This window comes from Notamacropus eugenii, chromosome 3 (assembly GCF_028372415.1).
Source record: "Notamacropus eugenii isolate mMacEug1 chromosome 3, mMacEug1.pri_v2, whole genome shotgun sequence".
Taxonomy (NCBI): Eukaryota; Metazoa; Chordata; class Mammalia; order Diprotodontia; family Macropodidae; genus Notamacropus; species Notamacropus eugenii.
The window spans coordinates 185961562-185987723 of NC_092874.1; the positions used below are offsets into that span (position 1 = coordinate 185961562).

General features: G+C 35.3%; 2 long non-coding RNA genes across 3 annotated transcripts in view; one reads left to right on the top strand and one right to left on the bottom strand.

Annotated features, from left to right (window-relative positions):
- Positions 1-6413, bottom strand: part of LOC140533619 (uncharacterized) — a 144547-nt gene extending 138134 nt beyond the window's left edge. For both annotated transcript variants that reach the window (XR_011977008.1, XR_011977006.1), the window contains exons 1-2: positions 6033-6413; positions 5128-5190 (exon numbers count right to left, since the gene is read on the bottom strand). This is a non-coding gene — a long non-coding RNA (uncharacterized lncRNA). The remainder of the gene's footprint in view (positions 1-5127; positions 5191-6032) is intronic.
- LOC140533620 (uncharacterized) overlaps positions 1-21921 on the top strand; it is a 55294-nt gene extending 33373 nt beyond the window's left edge. The window contains exon 3 of the long non-coding RNA XR_011977009.1: positions 19020-21921. This is a non-coding gene — a long non-coding RNA (uncharacterized lncRNA). The remainder of the gene's footprint in view (positions 1-19019) is intronic.
- The last annotated feature ends 4241 nt before the right edge of the window (positions 21922-26162 follow it).

Below are 26162 nucleotides of genomic sequence, written 5' to 3' on the forward strand. Positions count from 1 at the left end.
AAACAAGATAAGGTCATGTGAAATCAGGCTGGAAGGATAGACTGAAACCAGGTTGGGATGGTCTAAAAATGCTAAATAGAGTAGTGTGCATTTCATTTTGGAGACAACAGGATGCCACTGTACCACCTTGAGCATGGGATTGGCGTGGTCAGAGTGCTTAAGAAGCATCAATTTGGCAGGTCAGCAGCAGACAGATTAGAGAGGGAAGAAACTGGTTATAAAGAGACCAATAAAGGAGCCATCACATTTATCGAGGTATGAAACAATGAAGACCTGAATAAGGGTGTGACATAAATGAAGGTGTCAAATAGTGTGAATGGAGAGAAAGGGATAGATGTGAAAGATGTTGAGGAGGCAGAATCAACAAGACTGATTAGATAATAAACCTGAATGGTAGAGAAAAGTAGAATTTCACTCCTAGGTTGTGAACTGTAATGACCAGGAAAAAAAATGCCCTTGACAAAAACAGAGACTTTAGGAGGTGAAGTGGGTTAAAGGGAGAGGATCATGAATTCTGTTTTGGACAAGTTTGAGGTAACTCTTGGACATTCAGGTGGAAATGTCCAGCAGGCATTTGGAAATGTGAAACCAAAATATTTAGTGAGACTAAATATTTATCTGTTTATTAGGAAAATGAAACGTAAAGAGGGTTAAAGGACTTATCTATGTCCTTTTCTGGGCTTTGGCTAGAAAATGGCAAGAGGAAGTGAGAAGAGATGTGATTACAGGAGAAGATTGTGGCCATCAGAAATGAAGAGGGCTCTAAGGCAGATTGATGGCAGAGATGCTCCTCACAAGAATCCTCATTGGATCCTTGATGGGCTAGCCAAGGCTAGAGTAAGAAGAGTCTGTGCTAGTTGAATCAGAGAAAGTATTAACCTCCATGAGTTCTAGTTCACCATCAATCCTGAATGCCATGCACCAGACTGAACTAAAATCTTGAGTCTACATTTTTCTGTATCCTTTTAAAGAGTACTCTGTACTGGCACATTAATTTAGTACTGATGGGGCACTCTTTTGCTGAACTCCTGGGGAATGGATGGGGGAATCAAACAATTTCAAACTGCAGAGGACTTCATGAACAATGTTCTTGAAATCCAGCCTCCTCTGCAGAGAAAGTTCTGATTTCCTTGTCAACTTTGATCCCAGAATCTAACCAAAGAAATGAGTTTTCTAGGCAGCACCAGCTTTGAGGAATAGCTCACAGGTAACCTCAAGTCAGAGTATTCTCAAGTTTAATAGTTTGGGGATTGGAACTTCTAGAAAAAGAAATTTCCTGAACAATATTGCCTCATAGAGAGAAGGGGGGGATTGTCTGTGTGATTTCTATAGCCAAAAGGCAAAGTCCATAACATAAATGGCAAAACATAGCACTCCAAAAAGAAACAGATTGACCATGTTGGGTTGATTTCCAGGATAGATTTAACCCAAAGGACAATAAATGGATAGCAAAGAGAGGCTTGTGTGGTCAATCAATACAAAGTTATGATTTGACAGGTGAGGAAATGAAAGCTGAGATGCTAAGTGACTTTGATCAAGGTTACGCATATAGAGTGACGGAGGTGGTATTTGAGCATAGATCCTCCCTATCCAAGTCCAGTGCACTTTCCATTGTATCATTAAATGATATCTAGTTTGTGTGAGGCTAGAATATCTGAGGTGGCAGGTAAGGAGGAGAGGTGGTCCTGGCGTGGACTTATTCATTTTATAATAAACCCTAAGGTTATTTCACAAATTTTCCATTTCCTGGCACCCCTCTTATTGAGCCCACAGGTTCAGAAATTTTATTCCAAAGTCAACTCTATCCTAAAATAACAATAGGTAATAGACATATTATTTTATTAGTAAAAGGAACTACCAGAAAAGGAAATTTCCTCTACTAATTCAGGTCAGCACCCTCTCTATAATTTGTAGTCTTAAGAAGATCCAGATTTAAGTTCAATTCTAAAATTGAACAAAGAAATAAAGCCTAGTAAATTAGCGTCCTCTTCCTCAGTTTGCTTTTTCAATTTCTCCCGGTCAGCACAACTTTAGGCTGCAGAAAACCCCTTTTCTCTCCTTTACCTAATTCACTGCTCAAACTAGGATTGTGTCTGAGCTGTTTGCCAATGGTTTTCTAAAATTATTCCCTAAAGCAAACACTTAAATATCTTTGTACAAAATGAATATAGAGAGAAGGACTAGATCTGAGATTTCATGATATAAGGGACTTCTGGATGAGTAAGTGTCAATTCAGGTCAAAAACGGCCCTACAATTTATAATCTTGGAGAGCTACCAAGACCATTGAGTGATTAAATGATTTGCTCAGAATAAATTACACAATGAATGACACAAACAGAATTCAAATGTACGCATGTATCATATGCATGCATGTATACACACATGTATGTAAATACAACACAATTTTATAAAGAGAGAATAAACAACCGGCAAGAATCAAGGAAGCCCTTATGAAAGACATGATTCCTGTATTTAGATTATGATGCTAAGGGATATATTTTAAAGATGGGGGCCCGTCTGTCATAAGACCTAAAGAGAAAAAACAGTGAACAATCTAGTTTAGTTGGAATGGCAAGTGGATGAAAGGGAATAATATGATATTTTTGGGCATATAGGCAGGAATCAGAAGGTTGAGGACTTTAAATGCCAGATGGAAGAGTTTCTTGACTAACTTCAGTTTCTCCCAGGTTTATATGGACTCAGTCTCCAAGGAAGAAAGAAAAGAAACAAGTATACAGTAAGTCCCAACTATGTGCCAGGCACTATGCTAGTCACTGCAAATATTATCTCACTTGATTCTTAGAACAACCCTGGAGAGTTGACAATATTATTATACTGATTTTACATTTAAGGAAACTGAAGCAAACAACATGCGCACAACTATTAAATGTCCTAAGGATACAGAGCTTCCTGTATCCAGACCTAGCTCTCTATCCACTGTGCCATCTGGCTACATAAAGCATGAAACTAAGACCTATCAAGTTAGTGTTAAGATATTAAGGGTTTCGGAATACGAACCTTCATCTGTGTTTAATTCCCTACTCTATAATGGCTAAAAATTCTTTAATAATCCCTATGTTGGAGAAAAATGCAAAGTGACATAAAAAGACCCTTCAAATGTTAAAGCATAATTCAGAAACCTGGATATTTATGCAAATATTTTAGTTTTGCTAAATATTTGCCAAAACAAGTAGAAATGAGGTACTTTCTTCTGTCTTTCAGTTTTAATTTCACTTTTTTGGACACAAAAATGTTAAGAGTCTATCCTCTTGGATTATCTGCTTATAGCATGACCCGAAGTATATGTATAGGCTGGAATGGAATCTATTATGTTTTTGGTGATTCACAAAATGGCAGAAGTAGCAATCATGCTTTCAGACAAAGCAAAAGCAAAAATAGATCTAATTAAATGAGATTTGCAGGGAAACTACATTTTGCTAAAAGGTGTCATAGACAATGAAGCAATACCAGTACTGACACATATGTACCACATAGCATAGCATGCAAATTCTTAAAAACTAAATGAGTTAGAGGAGTAAATAGACAGTAAAGGGGAACTTTCCCCTCTCAGAATGAGATACATATAATGATAAATTAAATATGAAAGTAGTTAAAGAGATGAATAGAATTTTACAAAAGTTACATATTATAGCTCCCTGGAGAAAACTGAATGGAAATAGAAAGGATTGTAACTTTTAGTTAGCTGAACACAGCACTTTCAAAAAAACTGATCATGTGTTAGGGCATAAAAACAACACAAACAAATTCAGGAAAGCAATAAATTCATCCTTTTCAAAATATAATACAATAAATTTAGATTCAATAAAGAGTTGTGGAAAAAGAAATTTAAAATTAATTGAAACAGAATAATCTAATCCTAAGGAATGAATGAATCAAAGAATAAATCATAGAAACAACAAATAATTTAATTAGAGAGAATGAAAACAAGACAACATATAAAAATTTATGAGATGCAGCCAAAGCAATATACAGGAAAAAATTTACATCTCTAAATGTTTACATCAATAAAATACAGAAAGAGAAATCAATAAATTGGGAACATAATTTTTAAAAATAGGAAAGGAATAAATTTAAAATTCTCATTTAAATACTAAATTGGAAATCCTGAGAATCAAAGGAGAGAGTAAAAAGTTTAAATCAAAGAAAAACATTGAGCCAATAAATAAAATTAGTAAATTGTATCATTTAAAAAATAAAATTGATAAACCATTGGTTAATTAGATTTTTAAAAGAAAGAAGAAAATCAAACTGCCATTTCAAAAATGAAAAGTGTGAATTCATCAGCAAGTAAGAGGAAATTAAAGCAATTACTGGGTGCTATTTTGCCCAATTATATGCCAATAAATCTGACAATCTAAGTGAAATGGATGAATATTTATGGAAAGGTAAATTACCCAGATAAATAGAAGAGGAAATAGAATATTTAAATAATTTAGAAAAAGAAATGGAAGAAACAATCAGTGAGACTCCTTAAGAAACAATCTCCAGGACCAGATGGATTCACAAGTGAATCCTATCAAACATTTAAAAAACAATTAATTCCAATATGATATAAACTATTTGGGGAAATAGGCAAAGAAGGAGTCATAACAAAATAGTTTTATGACAAAAAGAGAGCTTTGAAACTTAAACCAAGAAAAAAAAAGGAGAGAAACTGTGCATCAATTTCTCTAATAAATATTGATGCAAAAATTTCAAATAAAATGCTAGCAAGGAGATTATAATAATATATCACAAAGATTACACACTTTGACCAGGTGGGACTTATACCAGGAATGCAGGCTGGTTCAATAATAGGGAAACTATCAGTATAATTGACCCAATTGTATCACTAACAAAACCAACAGAAATCAAATAACTAAGAGCAGAGGTGGTACAAGGATGTCTATTTTCATCACCGTTATTCAATATTTTACTAGAAATGTTAATGATAGCAGTAAGACAAGAAAAAATTGAAGAAATTAGAATAGTCAATGAGGGAGCAAAACTATCACTCTTTGATGAGAACATGATAGTGTACTTACAGAAATCTAGAGAATTAACTAAAAAACTAGTTGAAACAATCAACAATTTTAGTAAAGCTGTAGGATATAAAATAAACTCACAGAAATCATCATCCATGTATTATCAACAAAGTCCATCACGAAGAGAAATTCCAGTCATTGCAACTGCAAATAATAAAAAATATGTCACAGTATACCTGACAAGAAAAACCCAAGAACTATATGAACACAATACAAGACACTTTTCATACAAATAAAGCGAGATCTAAACAATCGGAGGATTATTAATTGTTTATGCGTAAGCTGATCCAATATTTAAAAAAAATGACAATTCTATCTAAATTTATTTATTCAGTGCCACATCAATCAGACTACCACAGAATAATTTCATAGAGATAGAAAAAATAATAGCAATATTTATCTGGAAGAATAAAATGCCAAGAATATCAAAGATAACATTGACAAATGTGAAAGAAGGTAGACTAGCAGATTTCAAACTGTATTACAAAATGGTAATCATTAAAACAATCTCTTACTGGCTAAGAAAAAGAGTAGTAGATCAGTGGAATAGATTAGGTATACAATACATGGTAGTAAATAACAGGGTCATCTAGTGTTTAATAAGCACAAAGATCCAAATTTTGGAGACAAGAATGATTTGATGAAAATAACTGGGAAAACAGGAAAACAGCTGAAGCAACTAGGTATACACCAACACCTCATACCATATACCCAGATAAGGTCAAAATGGAAACATAATTTAGACAAAAAAGGGGATATTATAAGCAGATTAGAGGATGTAACAGTAAGCACTCCAACATATACAGGGGAATCTATCACAGATCTGCATTCACAAAAGGAAAGGCAACTTTTGAGGGGTTAACAATCGCTTAAATCAAGCACATGTATCATTCCTTTAACCCAACACATATATCGTTCACCTAGTTCTGGGGAGTCAACACCCTGAACTTCAAAGAAAATACAGAGAAATCAAAAAGTCAACATACATGGGTTCCTCTGCCTGACTATAATTCAGCAAACAGGTCCAACTGTCTGACCATAGTTACCAAAGAGGGAAGCACTGACATCTGGGTTTTCAAAGCTGGGGTCTCCTTAAAGTGGCTTCCCAGAGTCTAGCACTCAAGTCTTCTTACAAAAACTAAGCCCCAAAGTAAAACCTCACCCTAAGATTATTTATACCTTTTTTAGAGCCACAGGGCTTTCTGACCCAGTGCCTCAATAGAAAAAAACAAAAGGTACTTGGGATCCTCCTATAAAACAACTCCCATAATCAAGCTTCCCACAATGAGCAGACCCATCAATGGGTGGGAAATATCCTCCTTAATCACATTATGCAATCAGAGACACTTATAGCAAAACAAAAACAACAAAAGATTCTAATTTGATTGCCATCACAGGGGAACATGGAAAAATTTACTTGTCACTTTTATGGATAAAGGAAGAATTTATGATCAAGCAAAAATGTTTTATTAGAAGTAAAATGGATGATTCTGATTACACAGAATTAAAAATTAAAAAGGTTTTTCACAAAGACCAGTGTAGCCAAGATTAGAAGGGAACCAGGAAACTGTGGGGAGGGTGGGGGGAAAGAGAGAGAAATTGCAATATCTTTCTCTTATGAAATGTATAGAGAAATTTCTCATTTCTCAAATGTATAGAGAAATGAATCAAACTTATAAGAATATAAATTGTTCCCTAATTGATGGATATTCATAGGATATGTACAGGCAGAAGAAATCAAAGCTATCAATAGCCTTAAGAAAAAAATGCTCTAACTCACTCTAAATTAAGGAAATAAAAAGTAAAACAACTCTGAGATACCACCTCACACCTATCAGATTGGATAATATGACAGAAAAGGAAAATAAGAAATGTTGGAGAGAACATGGAGAAATTGGAACACCAAATGCACTTTTGATGGAGTTGTAAACTGAGACAACCACTCTGTAGAACAATTTGAACTTGGCCCAAAGGGCTATAAAATTGTGCATAACCCTTTACTAAACAATACATCCAACAGGTTAGTATTCCAAAAAGATCAAAGAAAAAGGAAAAGTATTCATATGTACAAAATATTTAGAGCAACTCTTTTTGTGTTGGCAAAGAATTGGACATTGAGAGAATGCCCATGTAGCAGCAAGCACTCTAACACATCCAGGAGGAGCTGCTGGCACAGGTTCTTGATCTGTTTTTCTAACGAACGCAACTTTAAAGGAGTCAACAATCTACTTTAATTACGTTCACCAACAGAGAAAACACAAACAGAGAAATAAAGACCAACAGACAGAACTTCCAACTGTCTGACCGTTATATACATACATAGTTACTAGAAAGAGAAACACCAACATCTGGGTTTTCAAAGATGGGGGGGGAGCCCCAGAAGATGCAGGGGAGGGGGGAAAGAGTCCTTAATGGCCACTGAGAGTCTCATCTGGCACACAAATCTTCCAAACAGCAAGCCCCAAATCAAAACCTCACTTCAGAGTATACATACACTTTTCAGAGCCAGAAGATATCACAACTTCTCAAGGTCTAATTGTTATTGTCTCAATAACAATTAACACAAGGTGTGGGCCTTCCTATAAAAAAAATCTCCCCTAATCAAGCTTCCCTTAATGGAATTCACCTGAGGTCTATTAATGGGGGAGGCACTGTTTCCTGTCATCCTGATGAATATCTGGTCATTGGATCCAGAAGGCTCAGGAGGAGAAAGTGAGGCTGGTGACTTTGCACAGCCTTCCCTCATTCAAAACAAAGTCAAGTGCAAGTCATGTCATCATTTCTCTGATGTCATGGTCTTCTTTAAAAATGAAAGATGAACACAACAACAACAATTAATGCATCGGTGAAAAACATAAACTCTTACATAACAAGCCTCCCCTAATCAGACAACTCTCATTAACATTACAGCCCATCAATTGGGGAATGACTGTGCTAGTTGTAATATATGATTGTTATGGAGTACTACTGTTCTATAAGAAACGACTAGCACTATTCTTTCAGAAAAACCTGGAAAGACTTTTATGAACTGATGCAAAGCAAAGTGGGAACAACCAGGAGAACATTGTACACAGTAACAGCAATATTTTAAGGATCATCAATTGTGAATGACTTAGCTATTCTGATCAATAGAATGATCCCAGACAATTCTGAAGAACTTATGATGACAAATGCTGTCCACCTCCAAAGAAAGAACTGATAGAATCTGAATGCAAATTGAAGCAAATAATTTTTCATATTATTTTTCTTACTTTTTTTTCAATATGGTTAATGTGAAAATATTCTAAGCATGATTTCACATGTATAAATAATATTAAATTTCTTGCCTTCTCACTGGGTGGGGGAGGGTTGAAAGAATTGGAGAGAATTTAAAACACATACAAAGAAATTTTAAGTGAATGTTAAAAATAAATATTTTAAAGTATATTTAGAAATCAGACATGTGATAAACTATTGAAAAAATCAAATTTGGTTATTTTATTTGAATTCTTCTTTATTTAAAAAAAATTATGGAGCTTATATGCAATACTGAAAAGACACTGTGTATCAGGAAAGCAGAGATCCAGCTCTGCCAGGACATAGCTATATGACCAGGGATGGATCACTTTTTTTCTGAGACTCCACTTCCTCATACTGAAAATTAAGTATCCCTTTCAGCTTTAATATTCTGCCTTTCTGTGACCTGGTTAAGTAATTATTAGGAGCTGGTTCAGTGACTTCTGGAAGGTGATCTTCAGTGGAGTGCCCCAAGGACCTGTGTGTGGGCCTGTGCTATTTAAATTTTTTATTATTGACTTAGATAAAGTTATAAATGTCATGCTCATCAAATTTTCAGATGATACAGTGCTGGGAGGGATAGCTAATGTGCTGAATGACAAAGTTAGGATTCAGAAAACTTTTGACAGGCTAAAGTACTGAACTGAATTTAATAAGATGACAATAGGTATTAACATAAATTGTGACGAGTTAGAAAAAGTAACTTCACATATACAACATGAGGGAAGCAATTCATCTGATACAGATCTAAGGGTTTCAATTGACTGTAGTTTTGCCACAAGCAATTAAACAGTGGGTTCCCCCTGACTGCCCCAGGGATCTGTGCTTGGGCCTTTCAGGTAAAGAGGGATGAGCACTCATTGAATCTTTACAGAGAGAATTATTTTTCAAATATGGGCCAGAACTACGAACACTGTGGTCTCTTCTAATCAAAAAAAGACTGTGATTTTTTTTTTTATCGAAAGTATAAATAAGGGGAGACTAGCAAAGGCAGCCAAGTAGGACAAAGCAGTGTAACTCAGATCTTTCATACAACTACTACAACAAAGGTCTAAAAAAGACACCAGACCAAGGAAAAACAAAGCAAGTCATTTTCTATCCCAGAAAGGAGACAAATAAGGGTCTCTGGACATGAGGGATGGGTCTAGTCTGTAAGACCATATGCACAGCATTCCATGCCAGGAACTGAACCGGGAGCTATAGCAATGAACCAGATAAAGGAGTTATTTAAAATCCATCAGGGACTAAGCCTAAAGCAGTGCAAGGAGTAATAACAGGAACTGCCTGGCAATTGTGTCACTCTGATGCCAGAGTTGAGTCATAGATCCATTGTGGACCGAAGTATGACTGACCTATAGCTGCATATCAATTTAAGGAGCAGACTGGGCTTGATTTGAGGCTGTGTAATGGGCAAGGAGCAGAAAGAGAAGAGAGAAGCAATTGTGTGGCTCTAACCCTGAAAACAACATCTTGAGTTAAGTGTTGAGCCAGTCCTGGCACCTGCAGCTGAGTAACCAGAGCAGGAAACACAGACTAATGGGGAACTTCCAAGTTTCATTCCAAATTTGTAGAACTTCTTAGTTAATTCACAGGACTTTGAGCAGAACAATCTACTACAACTCTGAACGGGGACGAATCTGCAGCTTTGTCACTCAGAGCTAAACATAAGTCAGGAACTTGTGATGCTTAGAGAAGGAAGGCAGCAATCAGAATTCACCCTAGATTGGACTGTTTGGGGCACATTGAAAGTTTTCAGATCAGCAGCCTAAGCTACCCCTGATATTCCTGAAGAACATAGCATTCAGAACCTGAAGAAAGTGGCAACAGGGCTCCTAAAAATGCAAATCCAGATCAAATATATCCCAGACATTCCTTCTGGGAGTGTGTAGAACCTGTCCCTAACACAAAATTCCAATTTGGAAAGTAAAAATAGAAAAATGAGTCAATAAACAATCAAAATAAAAAGGTTTCCATGATAAAGAGTTATCATAGAGCCATTGCTCAAAACACACACCTCAAAGAAAAGAATGATTCCAAAACATCTACAAGCAAACTTTAAATAAATCACAGCTTGGACTATGAAGTCAAACAAAATTCCTAGAAGAAATGAAGCAAGAAATATTTTTGTTGTGGTGGTTTGATTGGTTTTTAGTAATTAAAGTGATGGTATAAATGAAGCAAGAGCATTAGAGAAATGATTTGGAAAAGAAATGAAGGTTTTAGAGGAAATATTTGGTAGAAGAATTAATAATTTAGTACAAGATAAAAATTTTTATGCAAGTAACAGATTCCTTGAAGATAAGAATAAACCAAACAAAAATTAATGATTCCCTGAGGCAACAAGAAATATAGAAGGAAATGTAATATTTTTTTAAAGAGACCTAGAAACGAAGTCTTGAAGAAAGAGTTTAATAATCATTGAACTACCTGAACAAAGGCATGACCAACAAAAAGGTTTAGGCATTATATTTTTAAAAATTATTAAATGAAACTGAATCTGTGCAAAGATATCTATTAAAACCAGTGGGCAAAATGAAAAATAGAAGGAAACAGTGGTCAGTTATTTCCTGAAAGAAATCTCAAAACAAAAATTCCCAGGAACATCAGAGCTAAAATCTAGATCCTCTGGCTCAAAGAAAAAGTGCTGCAAGCACTCAGGAATAGAACAGGGTGGAGAGAGAGGAGAGAGAAAGGAAGAGAAAAAGAGAGGGAGAGAGAGAAAGACAGAGGGACAGAGAGAGAGTTCAATACTACAGCCAGGTCACAGAAGATTTAGCAGCCACCATTGAAAAGAAGCCAAGGTAGAGCAGTATTGGGCCTGGAATCAGAAGACTTATATTCATGAGTTCAAATCTGGCCTCAGACATTGCCTCCATTTCTCATCTGTTAAAGGGACTGGAAAAGGAAATAGCAAAGGACTCTAGTATCTTTGCCACAAAAACCCTAAATGGGATCGTGAAGACTCAGACATGACTGAAATAAGCTGAACAACAGCAAGAGGAAAATAAGGAAGAGGGTAGATCTGTGAAGGGATTGGTCATAATCAGAACAAACTCTCCTTCATGGGGCATACTGTGAAGAGGGAGAAACAAACAGAGAGAGACAGAAAGAGAGAGAGGAAGGAAGGAAGGAAGGAAGGAAGGAAGGAAGGAAGGAAGGAAGGAAGGAAGGAAGGAAGGAAGGAAGGAAGGAAGGAAGGAAGGAAGGAAATCATGATCAGGGTCTGGGCAAGGGGTAATGGAGAAGAAACAGATTACATTAAGAGTAAGGCACTGGTCTTTGCACACCATCCTTTTCTTTTTTTGTAAAGACCATGCAGAGAACAAAGAGAAGGAAAGTTATAAAACACTAAGGCAAAAAAAAATTCACAATGAGCTATCAGAATTGTGAATGTGAATGGAATTAACTCACCCAGAAAATGGAAGAGAATGGCAGAGTAAATTAGAGTATAGACTATAATAGTGTCATTTACATTAAAAAACATGAAACCTAAAATTCACAGAGTCAAATAAAAGATTAAAACAAAATCTATTATTCTTCAACTGTACTCAAAAAAAAGAGGTAGACATGACAATAACAAAAAATAGACCTTATTAAAAGAGATAAACAGAGAAATATATGATTGTAAAAGGTACCAGAGACAATGAATTAATATAAATATTTGACAGATGTGCTCTGAATAGCATTGTCTAAATACTTAAAAGAAAGATTGAACAAGTTGTAGGAGGAAATAGATAAGAAAGCTGTAATAGGAAGAGCCCTCAATATAGCCCCATATTAGAGATTTGTCAGTGGAATAGACGGGATACATGTAGCATAAAGGAGCAAATAAACACATTAGTTAAGTATTAATTAAACCCAAAGACCTTAGTAAAGGACTGGAGCAATAACTCATTATTTACAAAACCCATCCTGGGAAACATAGAATACAACCTGGCAGAAATTTGATACAAATCCATATCTCACACTGCATAGCAAAATAGTTCCAAATGGATACATTATTTAGACATAAAGAGAATAGAGAAGGTAGGAAGAAATTGCCTTTCAGATCAATTGATAGAGAACAGTTCATGACCAAACAAGGAATAGACAGAATAAGAGAAAATAAAAAGGAATATTTTGGTTACATAAAATTAAAATGTTTCATAAACAAAATCAATGTAGCTAAAATTAGAATGGAAACATTACTGTGGGAAAAAATCTTTATAAGAAGTTTCACTGAAAAATACCTCATTTCTAAAATATATAAGTAACTGACTAAAAGTTATTATGCCATAAAAAGTGATGAATGTTGTGGTTTCAAATAAATTTGGGAAGATTTGTAAGAACTGATACAGAATGAAGTTAGCACAACCTAAAAGACAATTTATAACAACACTGTAAAAAAAGTGAAATACATAAAAACTCTTCTCAATACATTGCTACCCATCTTCTATGGACTTCTATGGACTAAATATGAAGAATGAGACACACATTTTTGGACATGAACACTATCATCTTGTTTTTTGCTTGACTATGCTTATTTGTTACAATGGTTCTGTTTTAAGGTTGGATCTTTTTTTTTTTCTTAATCTGGGGGAAGAAGTGGTGGGTAAGAAAATAAATGCTTGTTAATTAAAAAAAATAATTCATATATTTGACTAACAATAACACCATAAAGACAAATAAGAATTCTTACCAATGCAATGACCAATAATGAAGCATGTTCCACCTCCTGAGAAATAGGTGATAAATTCACCTGTGAGTTCAGGATAATAAAAAATTATTTTGGGTCTGGATAATGTGGGAATTTATTTTGCTTAACTATGCATATTCCTTTCAATAGCTTTTTTTTCTTTTTATCAGTGGAGAGGATGGGAAGGAAAGAGAAATGTTTCTTAATTGAAAAAATTAAAATTAATTTTTAAAAAAGAAAAAATATGAAAGTTTATGGATGCATGGAAGAAACATTCCTAGGAATACAGTGATGTATGAACAAAGTCTATGAGACTCAATAGCAAGATATTCTCTACCATCAATTAGTTTATGATATTAGGCAAATCTTAGATGATATAGTGCATAGACTGTTGTACTTGGAATCAGAAAATCCTGAGTTCAAATGTTACCTTAAATACTAATCAATTATATGACTCTGGGAAAGTCACTTAACTCGCCCATTTTCTAAACCCCCTCTGTGCCTGTCTCCTCATCTGTAAAATGGAGGTAATAGTAGCATCTACTTCCTAGGATTGTTGTGAAAATAAAATGAGATATACTTGTAAAGTGCTTTGTAAATTTCAAAATCAAAATCAACTTTACTAGTGTTATGTAATTTAACCTCTGTGAATAGTGAATAGTTTTCTCACTTGTAAAATGAGAGATTTAAGTAAGATTTCTAAATTTCCACTGAATTCTATCTTTCTACAATTCTAAGTAGAGAAAGTCCCTGCATGAAGACTTCTCTGATTTCCACCTTACTCACACACACCCCACCCCTCAGGTTTTGTTCTCTTTTACTGAAAACTTTGGAAATGAAATACATTCTTTTCTCCTTGCTTATCCAAATGCTTTGACGTGAATTAAGGAAAGAAGGCCAAAAATGTTCTGCTTTATTGAAAGGGCATATTTTTCAGTTACTTTCCTGATCTGATCAAAACAGAAGGATATAGCATAAAGAATAAACAAAAGTGATCCAGTAGCTTCTGAAAGTGTTTTGTCGAGAACTAGAAAATCACTATAAACATACAAAACATCAGGCATTAGGGAAATGGGAAGTAAAATCAGGGCATAAAGATAAAGGGATGCTGAAAAACAATCACAACAAAATACTAGGAAGGCATTAATAACCAATAAGGCATCAGGGGAAGGGAAGTTTGTTGTTTTGTTCTCATAGCAAAAAAAGGAAATTTTTTTAACCAGAAACTGGAGAACTAACATTTTGCAATTGTGTCTTTCTCCCCCCTTTCCATGATATTTTCACTCTAAAATTAAGTGTGGGAAGAATTGTCGTAGTCCTTCCACCTTGGTCTACTGTCACATTTGGAAATTTCATTAATCTTCAAACATTCTCACCCTCAGTTAATAAGAAAAAAATTCAACAGTAACTATGGGAAAATCAGCTGAAATCTTGATCTATTCACACTTTTTCCTTTCATTTACATTCTTTAAAAATTTCACTTAGCACCAAAAAAGAAAAAAAATACTTTATTAATAATTGCTAGGATTTATATAGCTCTTTAAGGTTTGTAAAGCACTTTACAAATAATATTTCATTTTAACCTCACAACAACCCAGGAAATATTTGCAGATTATGCAAATGAGGAAACTAAGGCAGATAAATGACTTGCTCATTGGTCATGCAGCTCCAAGGTCAAATCTGAACTCAGGTCTTCTCAACTCCAGGTTCAATGCACTAGTCACTAGACAACCTAGCTGCCTCCATTTCTACAACTGTTAATTGTATTTAGCAGTTAATTGCATTGAAATCTTGTGTATGTATGCCAAAATATTTGTGAGATAAAGATGTAGAGGGAAAGAAAACGTTTAAAAAATCAAATTCATAAATATGGGACTATGGGCTAAGGAGAGCTAATCACTCTGTTTTCTATTCAAGTCAAACCCCATCTAGAGTTTTGTGTACTAAACTGGAAACCACACTTTAAGGACATAGATAAACTGAAGATCCTCCACAAGAAAGTCACTAAGATGGTAAATGACGAAGTCCATATCATGCTAAGTGGAAAGAACACTGATATTTAGCCTGTAGAAGAAAATATTCAAGGGAACATAATTTCTGTCTTCAAATATCTGAAGGACTATCACACGGAAGAAGTATTAGACTTGTTCTTTTTGGCCTTGGTGGTTAGAAATTGCAAAATGGTGAGTTTAGATTTAATTTTGGGGGGAAATTTGCTAACCGTCACAGCCATTGAGAGATGGAATGCTTGCCATTCTTTGTAGGTCTAAGCAGAGGCTGGATGACCACTTGTTGGGTGTGTGATACTGTGGGTTCCAGGGGTTGGACTAGCTGACTGCTGAGGTCCCTTCTCACTGCCAAATTCTGTGACTTTGTAAAGGAACTGATTTGCCACATGATTGAAAGATGATCCTTATACATACTAAAAATTCCCTTTCCTTTACATTTCAAATTAGAACTTAAGCCTTTTTGCTGTAGTTTCTTCCTGAGGAGTTAGAAGTACATTGGAACCTCTAATAAACACCTTTCTCCTTTGCAAATAAATCTTTAGTCAAAACCCAGAATCAAAAAATGGAAGAGTGACAAAGAAGAAGAAAGAAAAAGTTAAATCAAAAGAAACAGGGAAATAAATGCTGACTTTTTTCCTTCACTTACCCACCCAGAGAGGAGCAGTAGATGTGTTCTGTAATTTGGTTTTGGGGAGTAGAGATGTAAATTTGACTGGAGTATACAGTACACAGAGGGTAGTAATACGCGATGAAGCTGTCCTAGAATCCTCTTCTTTGCTCTCCACATTCTCTGACTTGGTAACCTCAGCTCCCACCAATCATCTCTATGGCAGAAGACTCCCCAATTTACATACCCATCCTTAATCTCTCTTTTAAACTGCAATCCCACATCAACAACTACCTATTGGAAATTTTAAAATGGATTTCCCATAGAAATACCAAACTCAACATGTTGAAAATAATGATCTCCCCCCTACCCCAAATCATTTCTTTTCCAGGTTTCCCTATTATTGCCAAGGGTATCACCCAGGGTAGCAACCTTTAATTCATCTTCAATCTCACATATCCAAATAATTGTCAAATCTTATTATTTTTGCACCCCTTTGCACCTATCTGACCCCTTCTCATTACTCACATCGCAAATTCCTTATTGAAGCCCTCATCATTCCTTTTATTAACTATTGAAATAATTTCATATATATTCTTCCTTACTCAAGTCTCTCTCCTGTCTAATCCATCTTCCCCACAGCTGACAAATATATTTTCCAAGCATAGACCACACCATGACACCCCCACTCCACTACTTCAAATACTTGAGTGACTCACTATTACCTGTATGATCAAATTTAAAATCCTCTTCTTGGCATTTATATTTTTGTACAAGCTGCCTTGGGAGATGGAAGAGTTATGAGCTCACCCAGTAGTGTCAGGGGGATGGGGAAGAATATTTGTCCCTGAATATATGTGTAGTGTAGAGATGAAGAGAGATAGACATAGATATACAGGTAGAGATATAGAACTAGAAAGAGAGAGGAGATAGTCACACAGAAGAAAGGACAGAGAGAAAGACAGACATACAGAGATGGTTCTGTGATCTCACTGATGTAGGTATTCCTTCCAAATGATCAAATCACAATCTATCCGTTTCTGTCTCTCTGCCATGATTCTTATCTCTGCTTTTCTGTGCATTTTCCACAAGAGATCTATCCAATGTACTGGGATTTCCTTGCTTTCTCATGGAATTGTAAAGATGTCAGGGGAGCACTCAGGCTGCACCTTGACGATCCTTCACTATTGTCTCGTAACTAGCCCATTTCCTTTCTACTCATACATTTCCTACTTTCCTTCATAACCCCTTGACTGTCATGTACTGCAGATTACTTACAGTCATCATGTTCCTTCCTACGGTCCTCTGAGTGATTCTAATTCTTCTGTCAGTTGTCCCCAATGTACAGTTTCCTTTCATATCCAAGCCAAATTGATTTTGCTTTAATTTTATGTAGTAAAAAGTGTCTATTTTGCCTTTTGCAATCACATTGGTTAAATAGTCCCCTCTTTTATGATCATTGTTATGTTTAGGTCAAATATTGATTTGAAGAAAATTATAGAATCTCAATCAGTCAGCAAATTAACATTTATTAAGTGCCTACTATATTGCAGGCACAGGTTATGGTGTAAAATACTGGTCTAAACCTATTTTTTCACAAACTGCTTTCTATTTTCTCCAGCTATTGTTGCTTAATAGAGAATCTTGTATCAAGAAGTTTATGCTCTTAGGTTTTATTGAACACTGGATTAGCTTAACAAGTTAGATGATTTCTGAATTGGATCATCTTGTCTGTTACACTAACAACTTTTCTATTTTTTAACCAAATATTTTTTCATAATTATTTTAAAATATAGCTTGGGATCTGATTAGGTAGGTCTACTTCATACTTGCACATTTTTATTATTTCCTTTGAAAGTCTATTTTATTCTTCCAAGTGAATTTTATTATTTTGTCTAATTCTGTAAAATAACTGTTGATAATTTTATTAGCATAGGAACAAGTATTATTAGCATAGGACTAACTTAGTTAACATCTTTGTTTTTATAACATTAGAGTGGCCCAATCGTGAACAATGATTATAACTCCTATTATGCCTCCTTTGAAAAGTATTTTATAATCATATATGCATGACTTCAGGGCATCATATAGTTTAACTCCTAGTTGGTTTTAAATCTTGTCATTTTGAATGACATTTCTGGTTTTTTCTGGTATTTATTATTCTATAAAAATGCTAATGACTTTTACATATCTATTTAGTATACAGCTACTTCATTGGCATTAATAATCATCTCCATTTGTTTCTATTCTTTCTCTAGGGTGTTCTAAGTAAGCCATCCTAATGACAGCAAATAGGAATAATCATATCTCTTCTTTATTCTGCTTATTCCCTTAAAGTCTTTTTTTTTTGTTGGTATCACTAACATTTTTTAAATTATGTCAAATAATATTAGGGAAAGTAAACATCCTTGGTTTGTTATTGGATTTATTGGGAAAACTCCTAACATTCTTTCACTGAAAATGGTGTTATGGGTTTGGCTTTAGACACATACTTTTAAAGCCTATTACATACCAGAAGTCAAAAATAAATGAGGAGTTTTGGAAACAAAAAAACTGTAATAGAGGAATGATAGTGATGTGAGAGAGGGTGAGACAGAGAATTCAATTATCAAAATATGAATTAGTTGCCTCAGTAATTCCACTTTTCAAAATAGTGCTGAAAAAAGAGAAAATACTTTCCCAGATTTCACTTTGAACATCAAAGAGGAAATGTTTATTGAAATAGGTGGGGATATTCCCTTACAGAGTTCATAACAGAGAAGAGGAAGTTCGACATAGTACAAAAACATGTTCTAGATTTTAGGAGAGCAGATTTTGAAGTGATTTAAAATGTGTGTGTATGTGTGTATGTGTGTATGTGTGTGTGCAGGGCAAATGGCTTAAAATTTTATATGTAAAGTTAGGTCCAGAGCAGGAGTTCCTAATCTGGAGTCTGGGACCTTTTTAATATATATTTTGATAGTTATATTTCAATAGAGTTAGCTTCTTTTGAAATGCTGTATATTTTATGCATTTAAAAACTTTCTGAGAAGGTATCCACAGACTTCATCAAGCTTCCAAAGGGGACACACACACACACACACACACACACACACACACACACACACACACACACAAAGAATCTGCATTAACAAAAGAGGAAATTCTAAAGAATGAAATTTCAAAAACACAGACATGACTCAAATGAGGGAAAATATCAGAGAGTCACTAAGAGGATTTTACTAGCTGTGTGATCCTGGTCAAGTCCCTTAACCTCTGTCAATTTCCACCAACTATAAAATGAGGATAATAATAGCACCTCCTTCCATTGTGAAGATCAAATGATATAATATTTGTAAAGTACTTAGTAAAGTAACTGGTACCCAGCAGCTGATTAATAAATGCATGTTTTCTTCCTTCCAAACAGGAAGTCTGCTCTAATTAGCATGGGGATTTTTGTTACACCTTGTGAATCGTATATAAAAGTATCAAGTTTCCTCACTAGAGGGAGGGAAGATCTCAGCTTTGGACTTGGCCAGGTCTCCTCAGCCCTCCCACCTTTGACCAGAGAAGAATCTTGCAAACTTCATAGGGTAGAGGATTTTTAACTTCCTGTATCATCAGCATCCTATCATCATATCCTTAGGACAACAGCAAGTGGTAGCAATGTCTACATCAGAACACAAAGACAAACTGAACTTATGGGTCTACAAGAAGTCCAACAAAGAAACTATACCATACCTAAGGGTACCTTCCTAAGTACCCTAGAAATGGAAGAAAAGTATTTTCAGGAACTAGGAGCTATGACATGTGCTTTCTAAGTTGGACTTCACTTACCTCTGTACCTACTTGTTATCTCATTTGCAAAACTGAAATTGCCTGTATAAAATATGGTTATTGTTGCTGCTTATAGAATAGTATGTCACAGATATTTTGAAAATGTTTTATACCATTTATCTTTACTGTATCTTCTTAGTAAATATCCCTTTCTCAAAAGCTGCTAAAGTTGGATAACTAAATTGATTTTCAACTGAAAATCTTAAAGGAAAAAGCATTAATGTGGGCTCAAGTCAACAGCATTAGAGAGAATCATCCTTACTCCTCAAAAATATCCCTATAACTTTAAATGGAAAATGCACCAGCCTCTGGAGACTCAAACTCATCAAAGGGAGTGAGAGCTATTATGATGATCTTCTGAACCTCCATATGAGCTACAAAAATATATGTATAGACTGTAAGCAAAGGCAGGCAATAGAGTATGAGTACAAAAGACTCTCAAGACTATAAAAATAATGTCTGGAGCACTAATAATCTCAGAATGAGCTAAGAATGACAGTTCTAAAGACAATAGAAATAGTTTCTAAAACAACTATTTTGGAGGCTAGAGAGAGCTCAAAGAAAAGTTATGAATGCCGTTCAAGTTGAATAAGATATTTATTAAAAATGAATGAATGGAATAATTCACGTTATATTTTTCTTCTCTTTTTTCTTCCCAGAATTATCTTTCAAGTAGGAATAATAGAACAAACACATTAATTAAAAAAAGGAATATCCAAGAGACATGGACTGGATGTGTGATTTCATTAGTTTAAGGAATGCCTGAGTAAAGAAACCCTATACCAGTTCAGTTCAGCACCTTCCCTGCAATGTATAGTGATAAGAAGTTACCTAAATCAACATGAAATTAAATGATTAGGGTTGCTCAACCAGTATATGTCAGAAACATTACTTGAACTTAGCCCTTCCCATCTCTGAAGCTAGTTTATGATCTTCTATGCCATACTGCCTCTCTGATGATGGTGATGGACAAGAGAAATTTTTAGTATGCTTAGATTTCAGCAAAACAGTTGGCAAAATCTCTAATATTTTACTTGTGGGCAAGATAGAGATAGGCTAGATGGCAGTTAAGAATATTCAAAACTAGTTGAATGAGTGTAAGCAAAGAGTGGTCATTAAAACCTTAGTACAGGCACTTAAAGAAACATTTGTGAACTTGATTGTGTAAATGACAATTTGGTGGGAGATCTGAGAATGGAGTAACCCAGAGGTCTGTCCTTGATCCTGAGTTTTTTAACATATTCTTTGGTTACTTGGATGTATGCTGTGAGTTCAATGAAAGTCAATAATGTGACAGAGCAAACAAAAAGGCTGAAATGACTCTAAGCTGCATAATGGAAGATATAGTGTCTGGAATTATGAAGGAGATTGTTAGTCTGTTATGTACCCTCATCCCATCAAATCTGGGGCATTACATCCTTGGTGCCACATTTTATTTTATTTTTAATGATATTTTTTACCAGTTACATGTAAAGACAATTTTTAACATTCATTTTAAAAATTTGAGTTTGAAATTTTCTCTCTTTGTCCTTCTCTTCTTGCTCTCCCTGGGACAAAAAGTATTTGATATAGGTTATACATGTTCAATCATGTAAAACATATTATGGTATTAGTAGTATTGCAAAAAAAAAAAATTACACAGGCCCTAAGGGGGGAAAAAACATGGGAAAAAAAAGAGAAAAAGTGAAAAAAGTTTCAATTTGCTTTCAAACTCCATCAGTTTTTTTCTCTACAGGTAGGCAGATTTTATCAACATGAGTACTTTGGAATTATCTTGGATCATTGTTTCCTGAGAATAGCTAAGACAGTCATTCACAGATGATCATTGTACAGTATTGCTCTTACTGAGTACAATATTTTCCTGGTTCTGTTCACTTCCCTTTGCATCAGTTCATGTAATTCTTTCCAGGTTTTTCTGAAATCTGTCTGCTCATCGTTCTTATAGAACAATGATATTCCATTACAATCATATACCACATTCCCTAATTTATGGGCATCTCCTCAATTTCCAATTCTTTACTACCACAAAAAAATTCTACTGTAAATATTTTTGTACAAACAGGTCCTTTCTCCCTTTTAAAAAAATCTCTTTGGGATGTAGACCCAGTCATGGTATTGCTGGATCAAAGGGTATGCACAGTCTGGTTGTCCTTTGGGCATAATTTGAAATTGCTCTCCATGAATGGTTGGATCAGTTCATAACTCCACCAACAGTACATTAGTGTCCCAATTTTCCCACATCCCCTCCAACATTTATTATATTCCTTTTCCACAAATCTGATAGATGTGAGGTGGTGCTTCAGGGTTGTTTTAATCTGCATTTCTCTAATTAGTAACGTTATGGAGCATTTTTAATATGACTATAGATAGCTTTGATTGCTTTATCTGAAAACTGCCTTCTTATATCCTTTGAACATTTATCAATTAGGGAGTGATTTATATTCTTATAAATTTTAATCAATTCTTTACATATTTGAGAAATGAGGCCTTTATCAGAGATACTTGCTGTAAATTTTTTTTCCAGCTTTCTTCTTTCTTTCTAATCCTGGTTGCCTCAGTTTTGTTTATGCAAAAATTTTTAACTTAACATAATAAAAATTGTGCATTTTACATTTAGTAATGCTCTCTATCTCTTGTTTGGTCATAAATTCTTCTCTCCTTCATGCTCTTCTCTGCTCTCCTAATTTGCTTATGGTATCTCCCTTTATGTTTAAATCATGCACCCATTTTGATCTTCTCTTTATATACTGTGTAAGATATTGACCTATACCTAGTTTCTGCCATACTATTTTCCAGTTTTCCTAGCAGTTTTTGCCAGACAGTGAATTCTTGTCCCAAAAGCTGGAGTTCTGAAACATTAGAATATGCTGGTCATTTCCCATTGTGACTTATGTACCTAACCTATTCCACTGATCCACCACTCTATTTCTTAGCCAGTACCAGATAGTTTTGATGATTACCATATTATAATACAGTTTGAGATCTGGTACTGCTAGGCTTGGTGCCACATTTTAGGAATCTACTGACAAAATGGGGCATGACTAGAAGAAAGAAATCAATGTGGTGGGTGGACAGGGACTGTGCCATATAAGGATTACTTCAAGAGAAGAGTTTCCCTAGAGGAAAGAAGACTTAAGGAGGACATAGGGGCAACTAGATTTTCTGGTGAATAGCACACTGAGCATGAAGTCAGGAAGACCTGAGTTCAAATCTGGCCTTAGACACTAGCTGTGTGATTCTTGGAAATTCACTTACCTCCATTTGTCTCAGTTTCCTCATCTTTAAAATGAGATGGAGAAGGAAATGGCAAACAAATCCAGTATCTTTGCCAAGAAAACCCCACATAGGGTCAAGAAGAGTTGGACACAACTGAAAGAACTGGACAATAACAGTGATGAGTTTTCAGTCATAAGAAGAACTAGACTCATTTTGCATGGTCATTCTTGTAGCGCCAAAGCAGTAGTCATAGCACCTGCGGCAGCCATGAACATCCCAGCACAATTCTGAATCATGAAATACAACAGACTCTCCACGTGGAAGACAGAACCAAAACATTTTTCATACACCAGAAAGCCAAATCCATCATAATAAAAAAATCACACCACCATCCCCAAGCCTTCTCTTGCTAGCCGCCTCACAAACCAGCTCCCTTAAACAAATCACAAACGAGCTTTTTTACTCACACTAGCCAGCTGTTGGCTTGCCGGTATGCTTCCTAGCTCTGACTAGACTCTGACAAATTTCTTCTCAGTTCTGCTCTAGCTCTGCCTCTTCCTGTTCCACCCATTCAGCAAATTCCTCCCACCACAAACTCCACATGACCCAGATTTCCAGTGACCCAGGCAGGTCACATGAGCCTATTAATGAATGGGAAAGATCTTCCCATTTCAATTACCATTAAAATCCTGGACAATAGAACTAAGAACAACTGTCAGAAAGTGCAAAGAAACTTTTTTCAGTTCAGGGTAAAAGAAACCTTTTCTAATGACTAGAGCTGCACAAAATTGTATTCAACAGTGTCCGGAATTAATACATTCTCTTGATGTTGATGTTTTCAAGGAGAGAATGGAAAACAACTTGTCAGGGATATTAGAGTATGGCATGGACCACATCAGAGATGAAAAACTCAAATAGAAACCCTTTTGGGGCTGCATAATGACTTGAAAAACCATCAATTAACATTGTCTATGTTGCATTACATTTTTATTTGATATCTTAAATATTTCCAAATTATATTTTAATCTAGGTCACATTGTGTTCTGTGGGTAGTTCAAGTTTGATTCCTTTCAACTAGATGATTGCTGAAGGTCATTTTAACTCTTAGCAGGTTTACTTAATATATTTGAATGTTGAGTTAAGAACCGAAAAAACCTCACATTTGTCTAAGGCAACAGATAAAATCTGAGAGAAATATATTCAGTCATCCCTCAATATTTGTGGGTTTCACATTCAAAGTTTTGATTTTTTAAAGATTGGTCATCCATAATTAAATGGGGATTTTTGGAGATTTGCAGCATTCTCTGAAAACAAAAGAAAACAAAAAAAATTTAGTAAGTCTTAAATGCATAAATACCATACGTTATTTTGTTGCACACTACTATAAGTACCCATACATAAATTTATTTGGTAAACAATTAAGTTTTGTTAAATGTTTCAGTGTGCTAAAGAACTCTTTAGTGTTCCACCCTCTTTTGGGGGTTGCCTCCTATCTGTCTCTCTGCCATCCAGCCTCAGTCACTTGATTGTCTCCCACTGTGATTATTGATCTTGCACTTTTCCTAGGAGAAGGAAACCTGATTTTTTTATTACTCTTTTTTTTCAAAAAGCTGGGAGAATTACTTTTTGTCCTGCATGATTTTTATTTTTGATTTCTTGAAATATAGTTCTAGGAAGACAGGTTTTTAAAAGCCCACTGTGCTTTAAATAAAGCTACTTGACTCCACCTTAAAACCCAAATCACTCTTGCTTTCACTGAATGGTCAATGACAGTCCAGCCCAAGCCCCTGTGGCTCATTATTTAGATTTTGATGGCTTAAAATGAATGTAAATAGCAATCGTTTTCTCTTCTGCTGAGAAACTCTGACAGTCTTCCCCTTGAAAATTGTTCTCTTTGTGCTGATAAAATGAGCCATTTTTTGTCTCAACTCTTACCCAGTCCTTAGTCATTAAATGGCATGACTTCAGACAAACTGAAACCCGGCAAAGATCTTAATTTAGCAAGACCAAGGTCACCCACGGTATCCTGGGCCGTCTTTAGTTGTTTGGACTTTTGTCTTACCACCGGACTTCGATGACTTTCAAGAAGAGTAAGATTGACCACAGTTCTGCCCCATTTATGTCTACTTCATGTACAAATCAAGACATCACCCTCATGATGTCATTGGTCCTCTTTCCAGAATAAAGGACAAACAGTAGCAGCAGCTACACTGGTGGCTGCAAAGACTCTGCATAGTGTGGGAATTTAACTCTGGTATGGAAACTACAACATTTTTATTAGTGCAATATGCTGTTTTACTTTTTTTGTATTGAATAAATATGATCAGAATTATTTTTTAAAAAAAGGTTTAGGGTAGGCCTTAAGAGTTATTTGTAATTTTTCACATTTTCAGGGATTCTGCACCTCAACCTTTGCAAATATCAAAGGACAACTATATAAAGTCATACAATTAACCTTTAAAAATTGATTGCACAAATACTACAAGGGAAAACCTTAGCTTAATAGCAGTGCACATGAAAAATACTTGGGAGCATTAGTCAATTTCAAGCATGATTTGAAACAAAAAAAAAAGCTAAGGCAATATAAACATACTTTAATAGAAATATAACGTCTAGATGAAGTTAACAGTTCTACTTCACCCTGTGCAATCAGACCACACTTCGAATATCATATCCATGTGTTTTATCCATGGGAATACAACATTTAAAGAGGGATATTTCCCAACTTAAATACTTACGAGTGGGTTTGGAGGGGTCACTTTGATGACGAGCTCCATACACTATATCATATGATGAATGGCTGAAGGAATTAGAGATATTTTTCCTAAAGAGAGAAGATCTAGAAAGAACATAACAGCTGATATCAAATATATGAAGCTCTATCTTATGGAAGAGGTAGCAAACTTATCCTGTGATACTCCAGAAAACAGAACTGGGGCCAGTGAATGAATGTATAAGGAGGGAGATGTAAGTAGGGGCAGTGAAGGTAGGGATAAGAGAGAACAAATGCCAAGAGTAGGATTTTGCATTCATTTGTTTTCCTCTTTGCCCTTCAACCACACCCCTCTTGACCCATGAAAACTATTGCCATCAGGCTGAATGTTGAAACATAAAAGGGATACAAACAGCTAATTCCTGCATGTTTGTCCTCTGAGAACAAGTCCTGTCTGACGCCAGTTCATACTGTTCCAAGCTATAATACATCTGGGTAGGACAGGTGACCTTTGTGTTGTTATACCCCACTTTGACCCAAACAATACCTGATTGTTGGAAGGGGAATAATTTTCCCACTCTAATTGGGAAGACTGGCAGGCTGGGTCACCTCCTAGCTCCAGGTCACAAATATTGTTTGGGACTCCTCTGAATACACTTCTTTTTGAGCCACTTTGTACTAATTTGACGGTGCTGCTTAAAGATTATTGCTTTTTACATAAGGCTTCTTTGTTTTCTGTTTCACAGTTTTGTAATATCTAACATCAAAAATATGCCCTACTGTCAGCCAGAAAGTCTAGGAAAT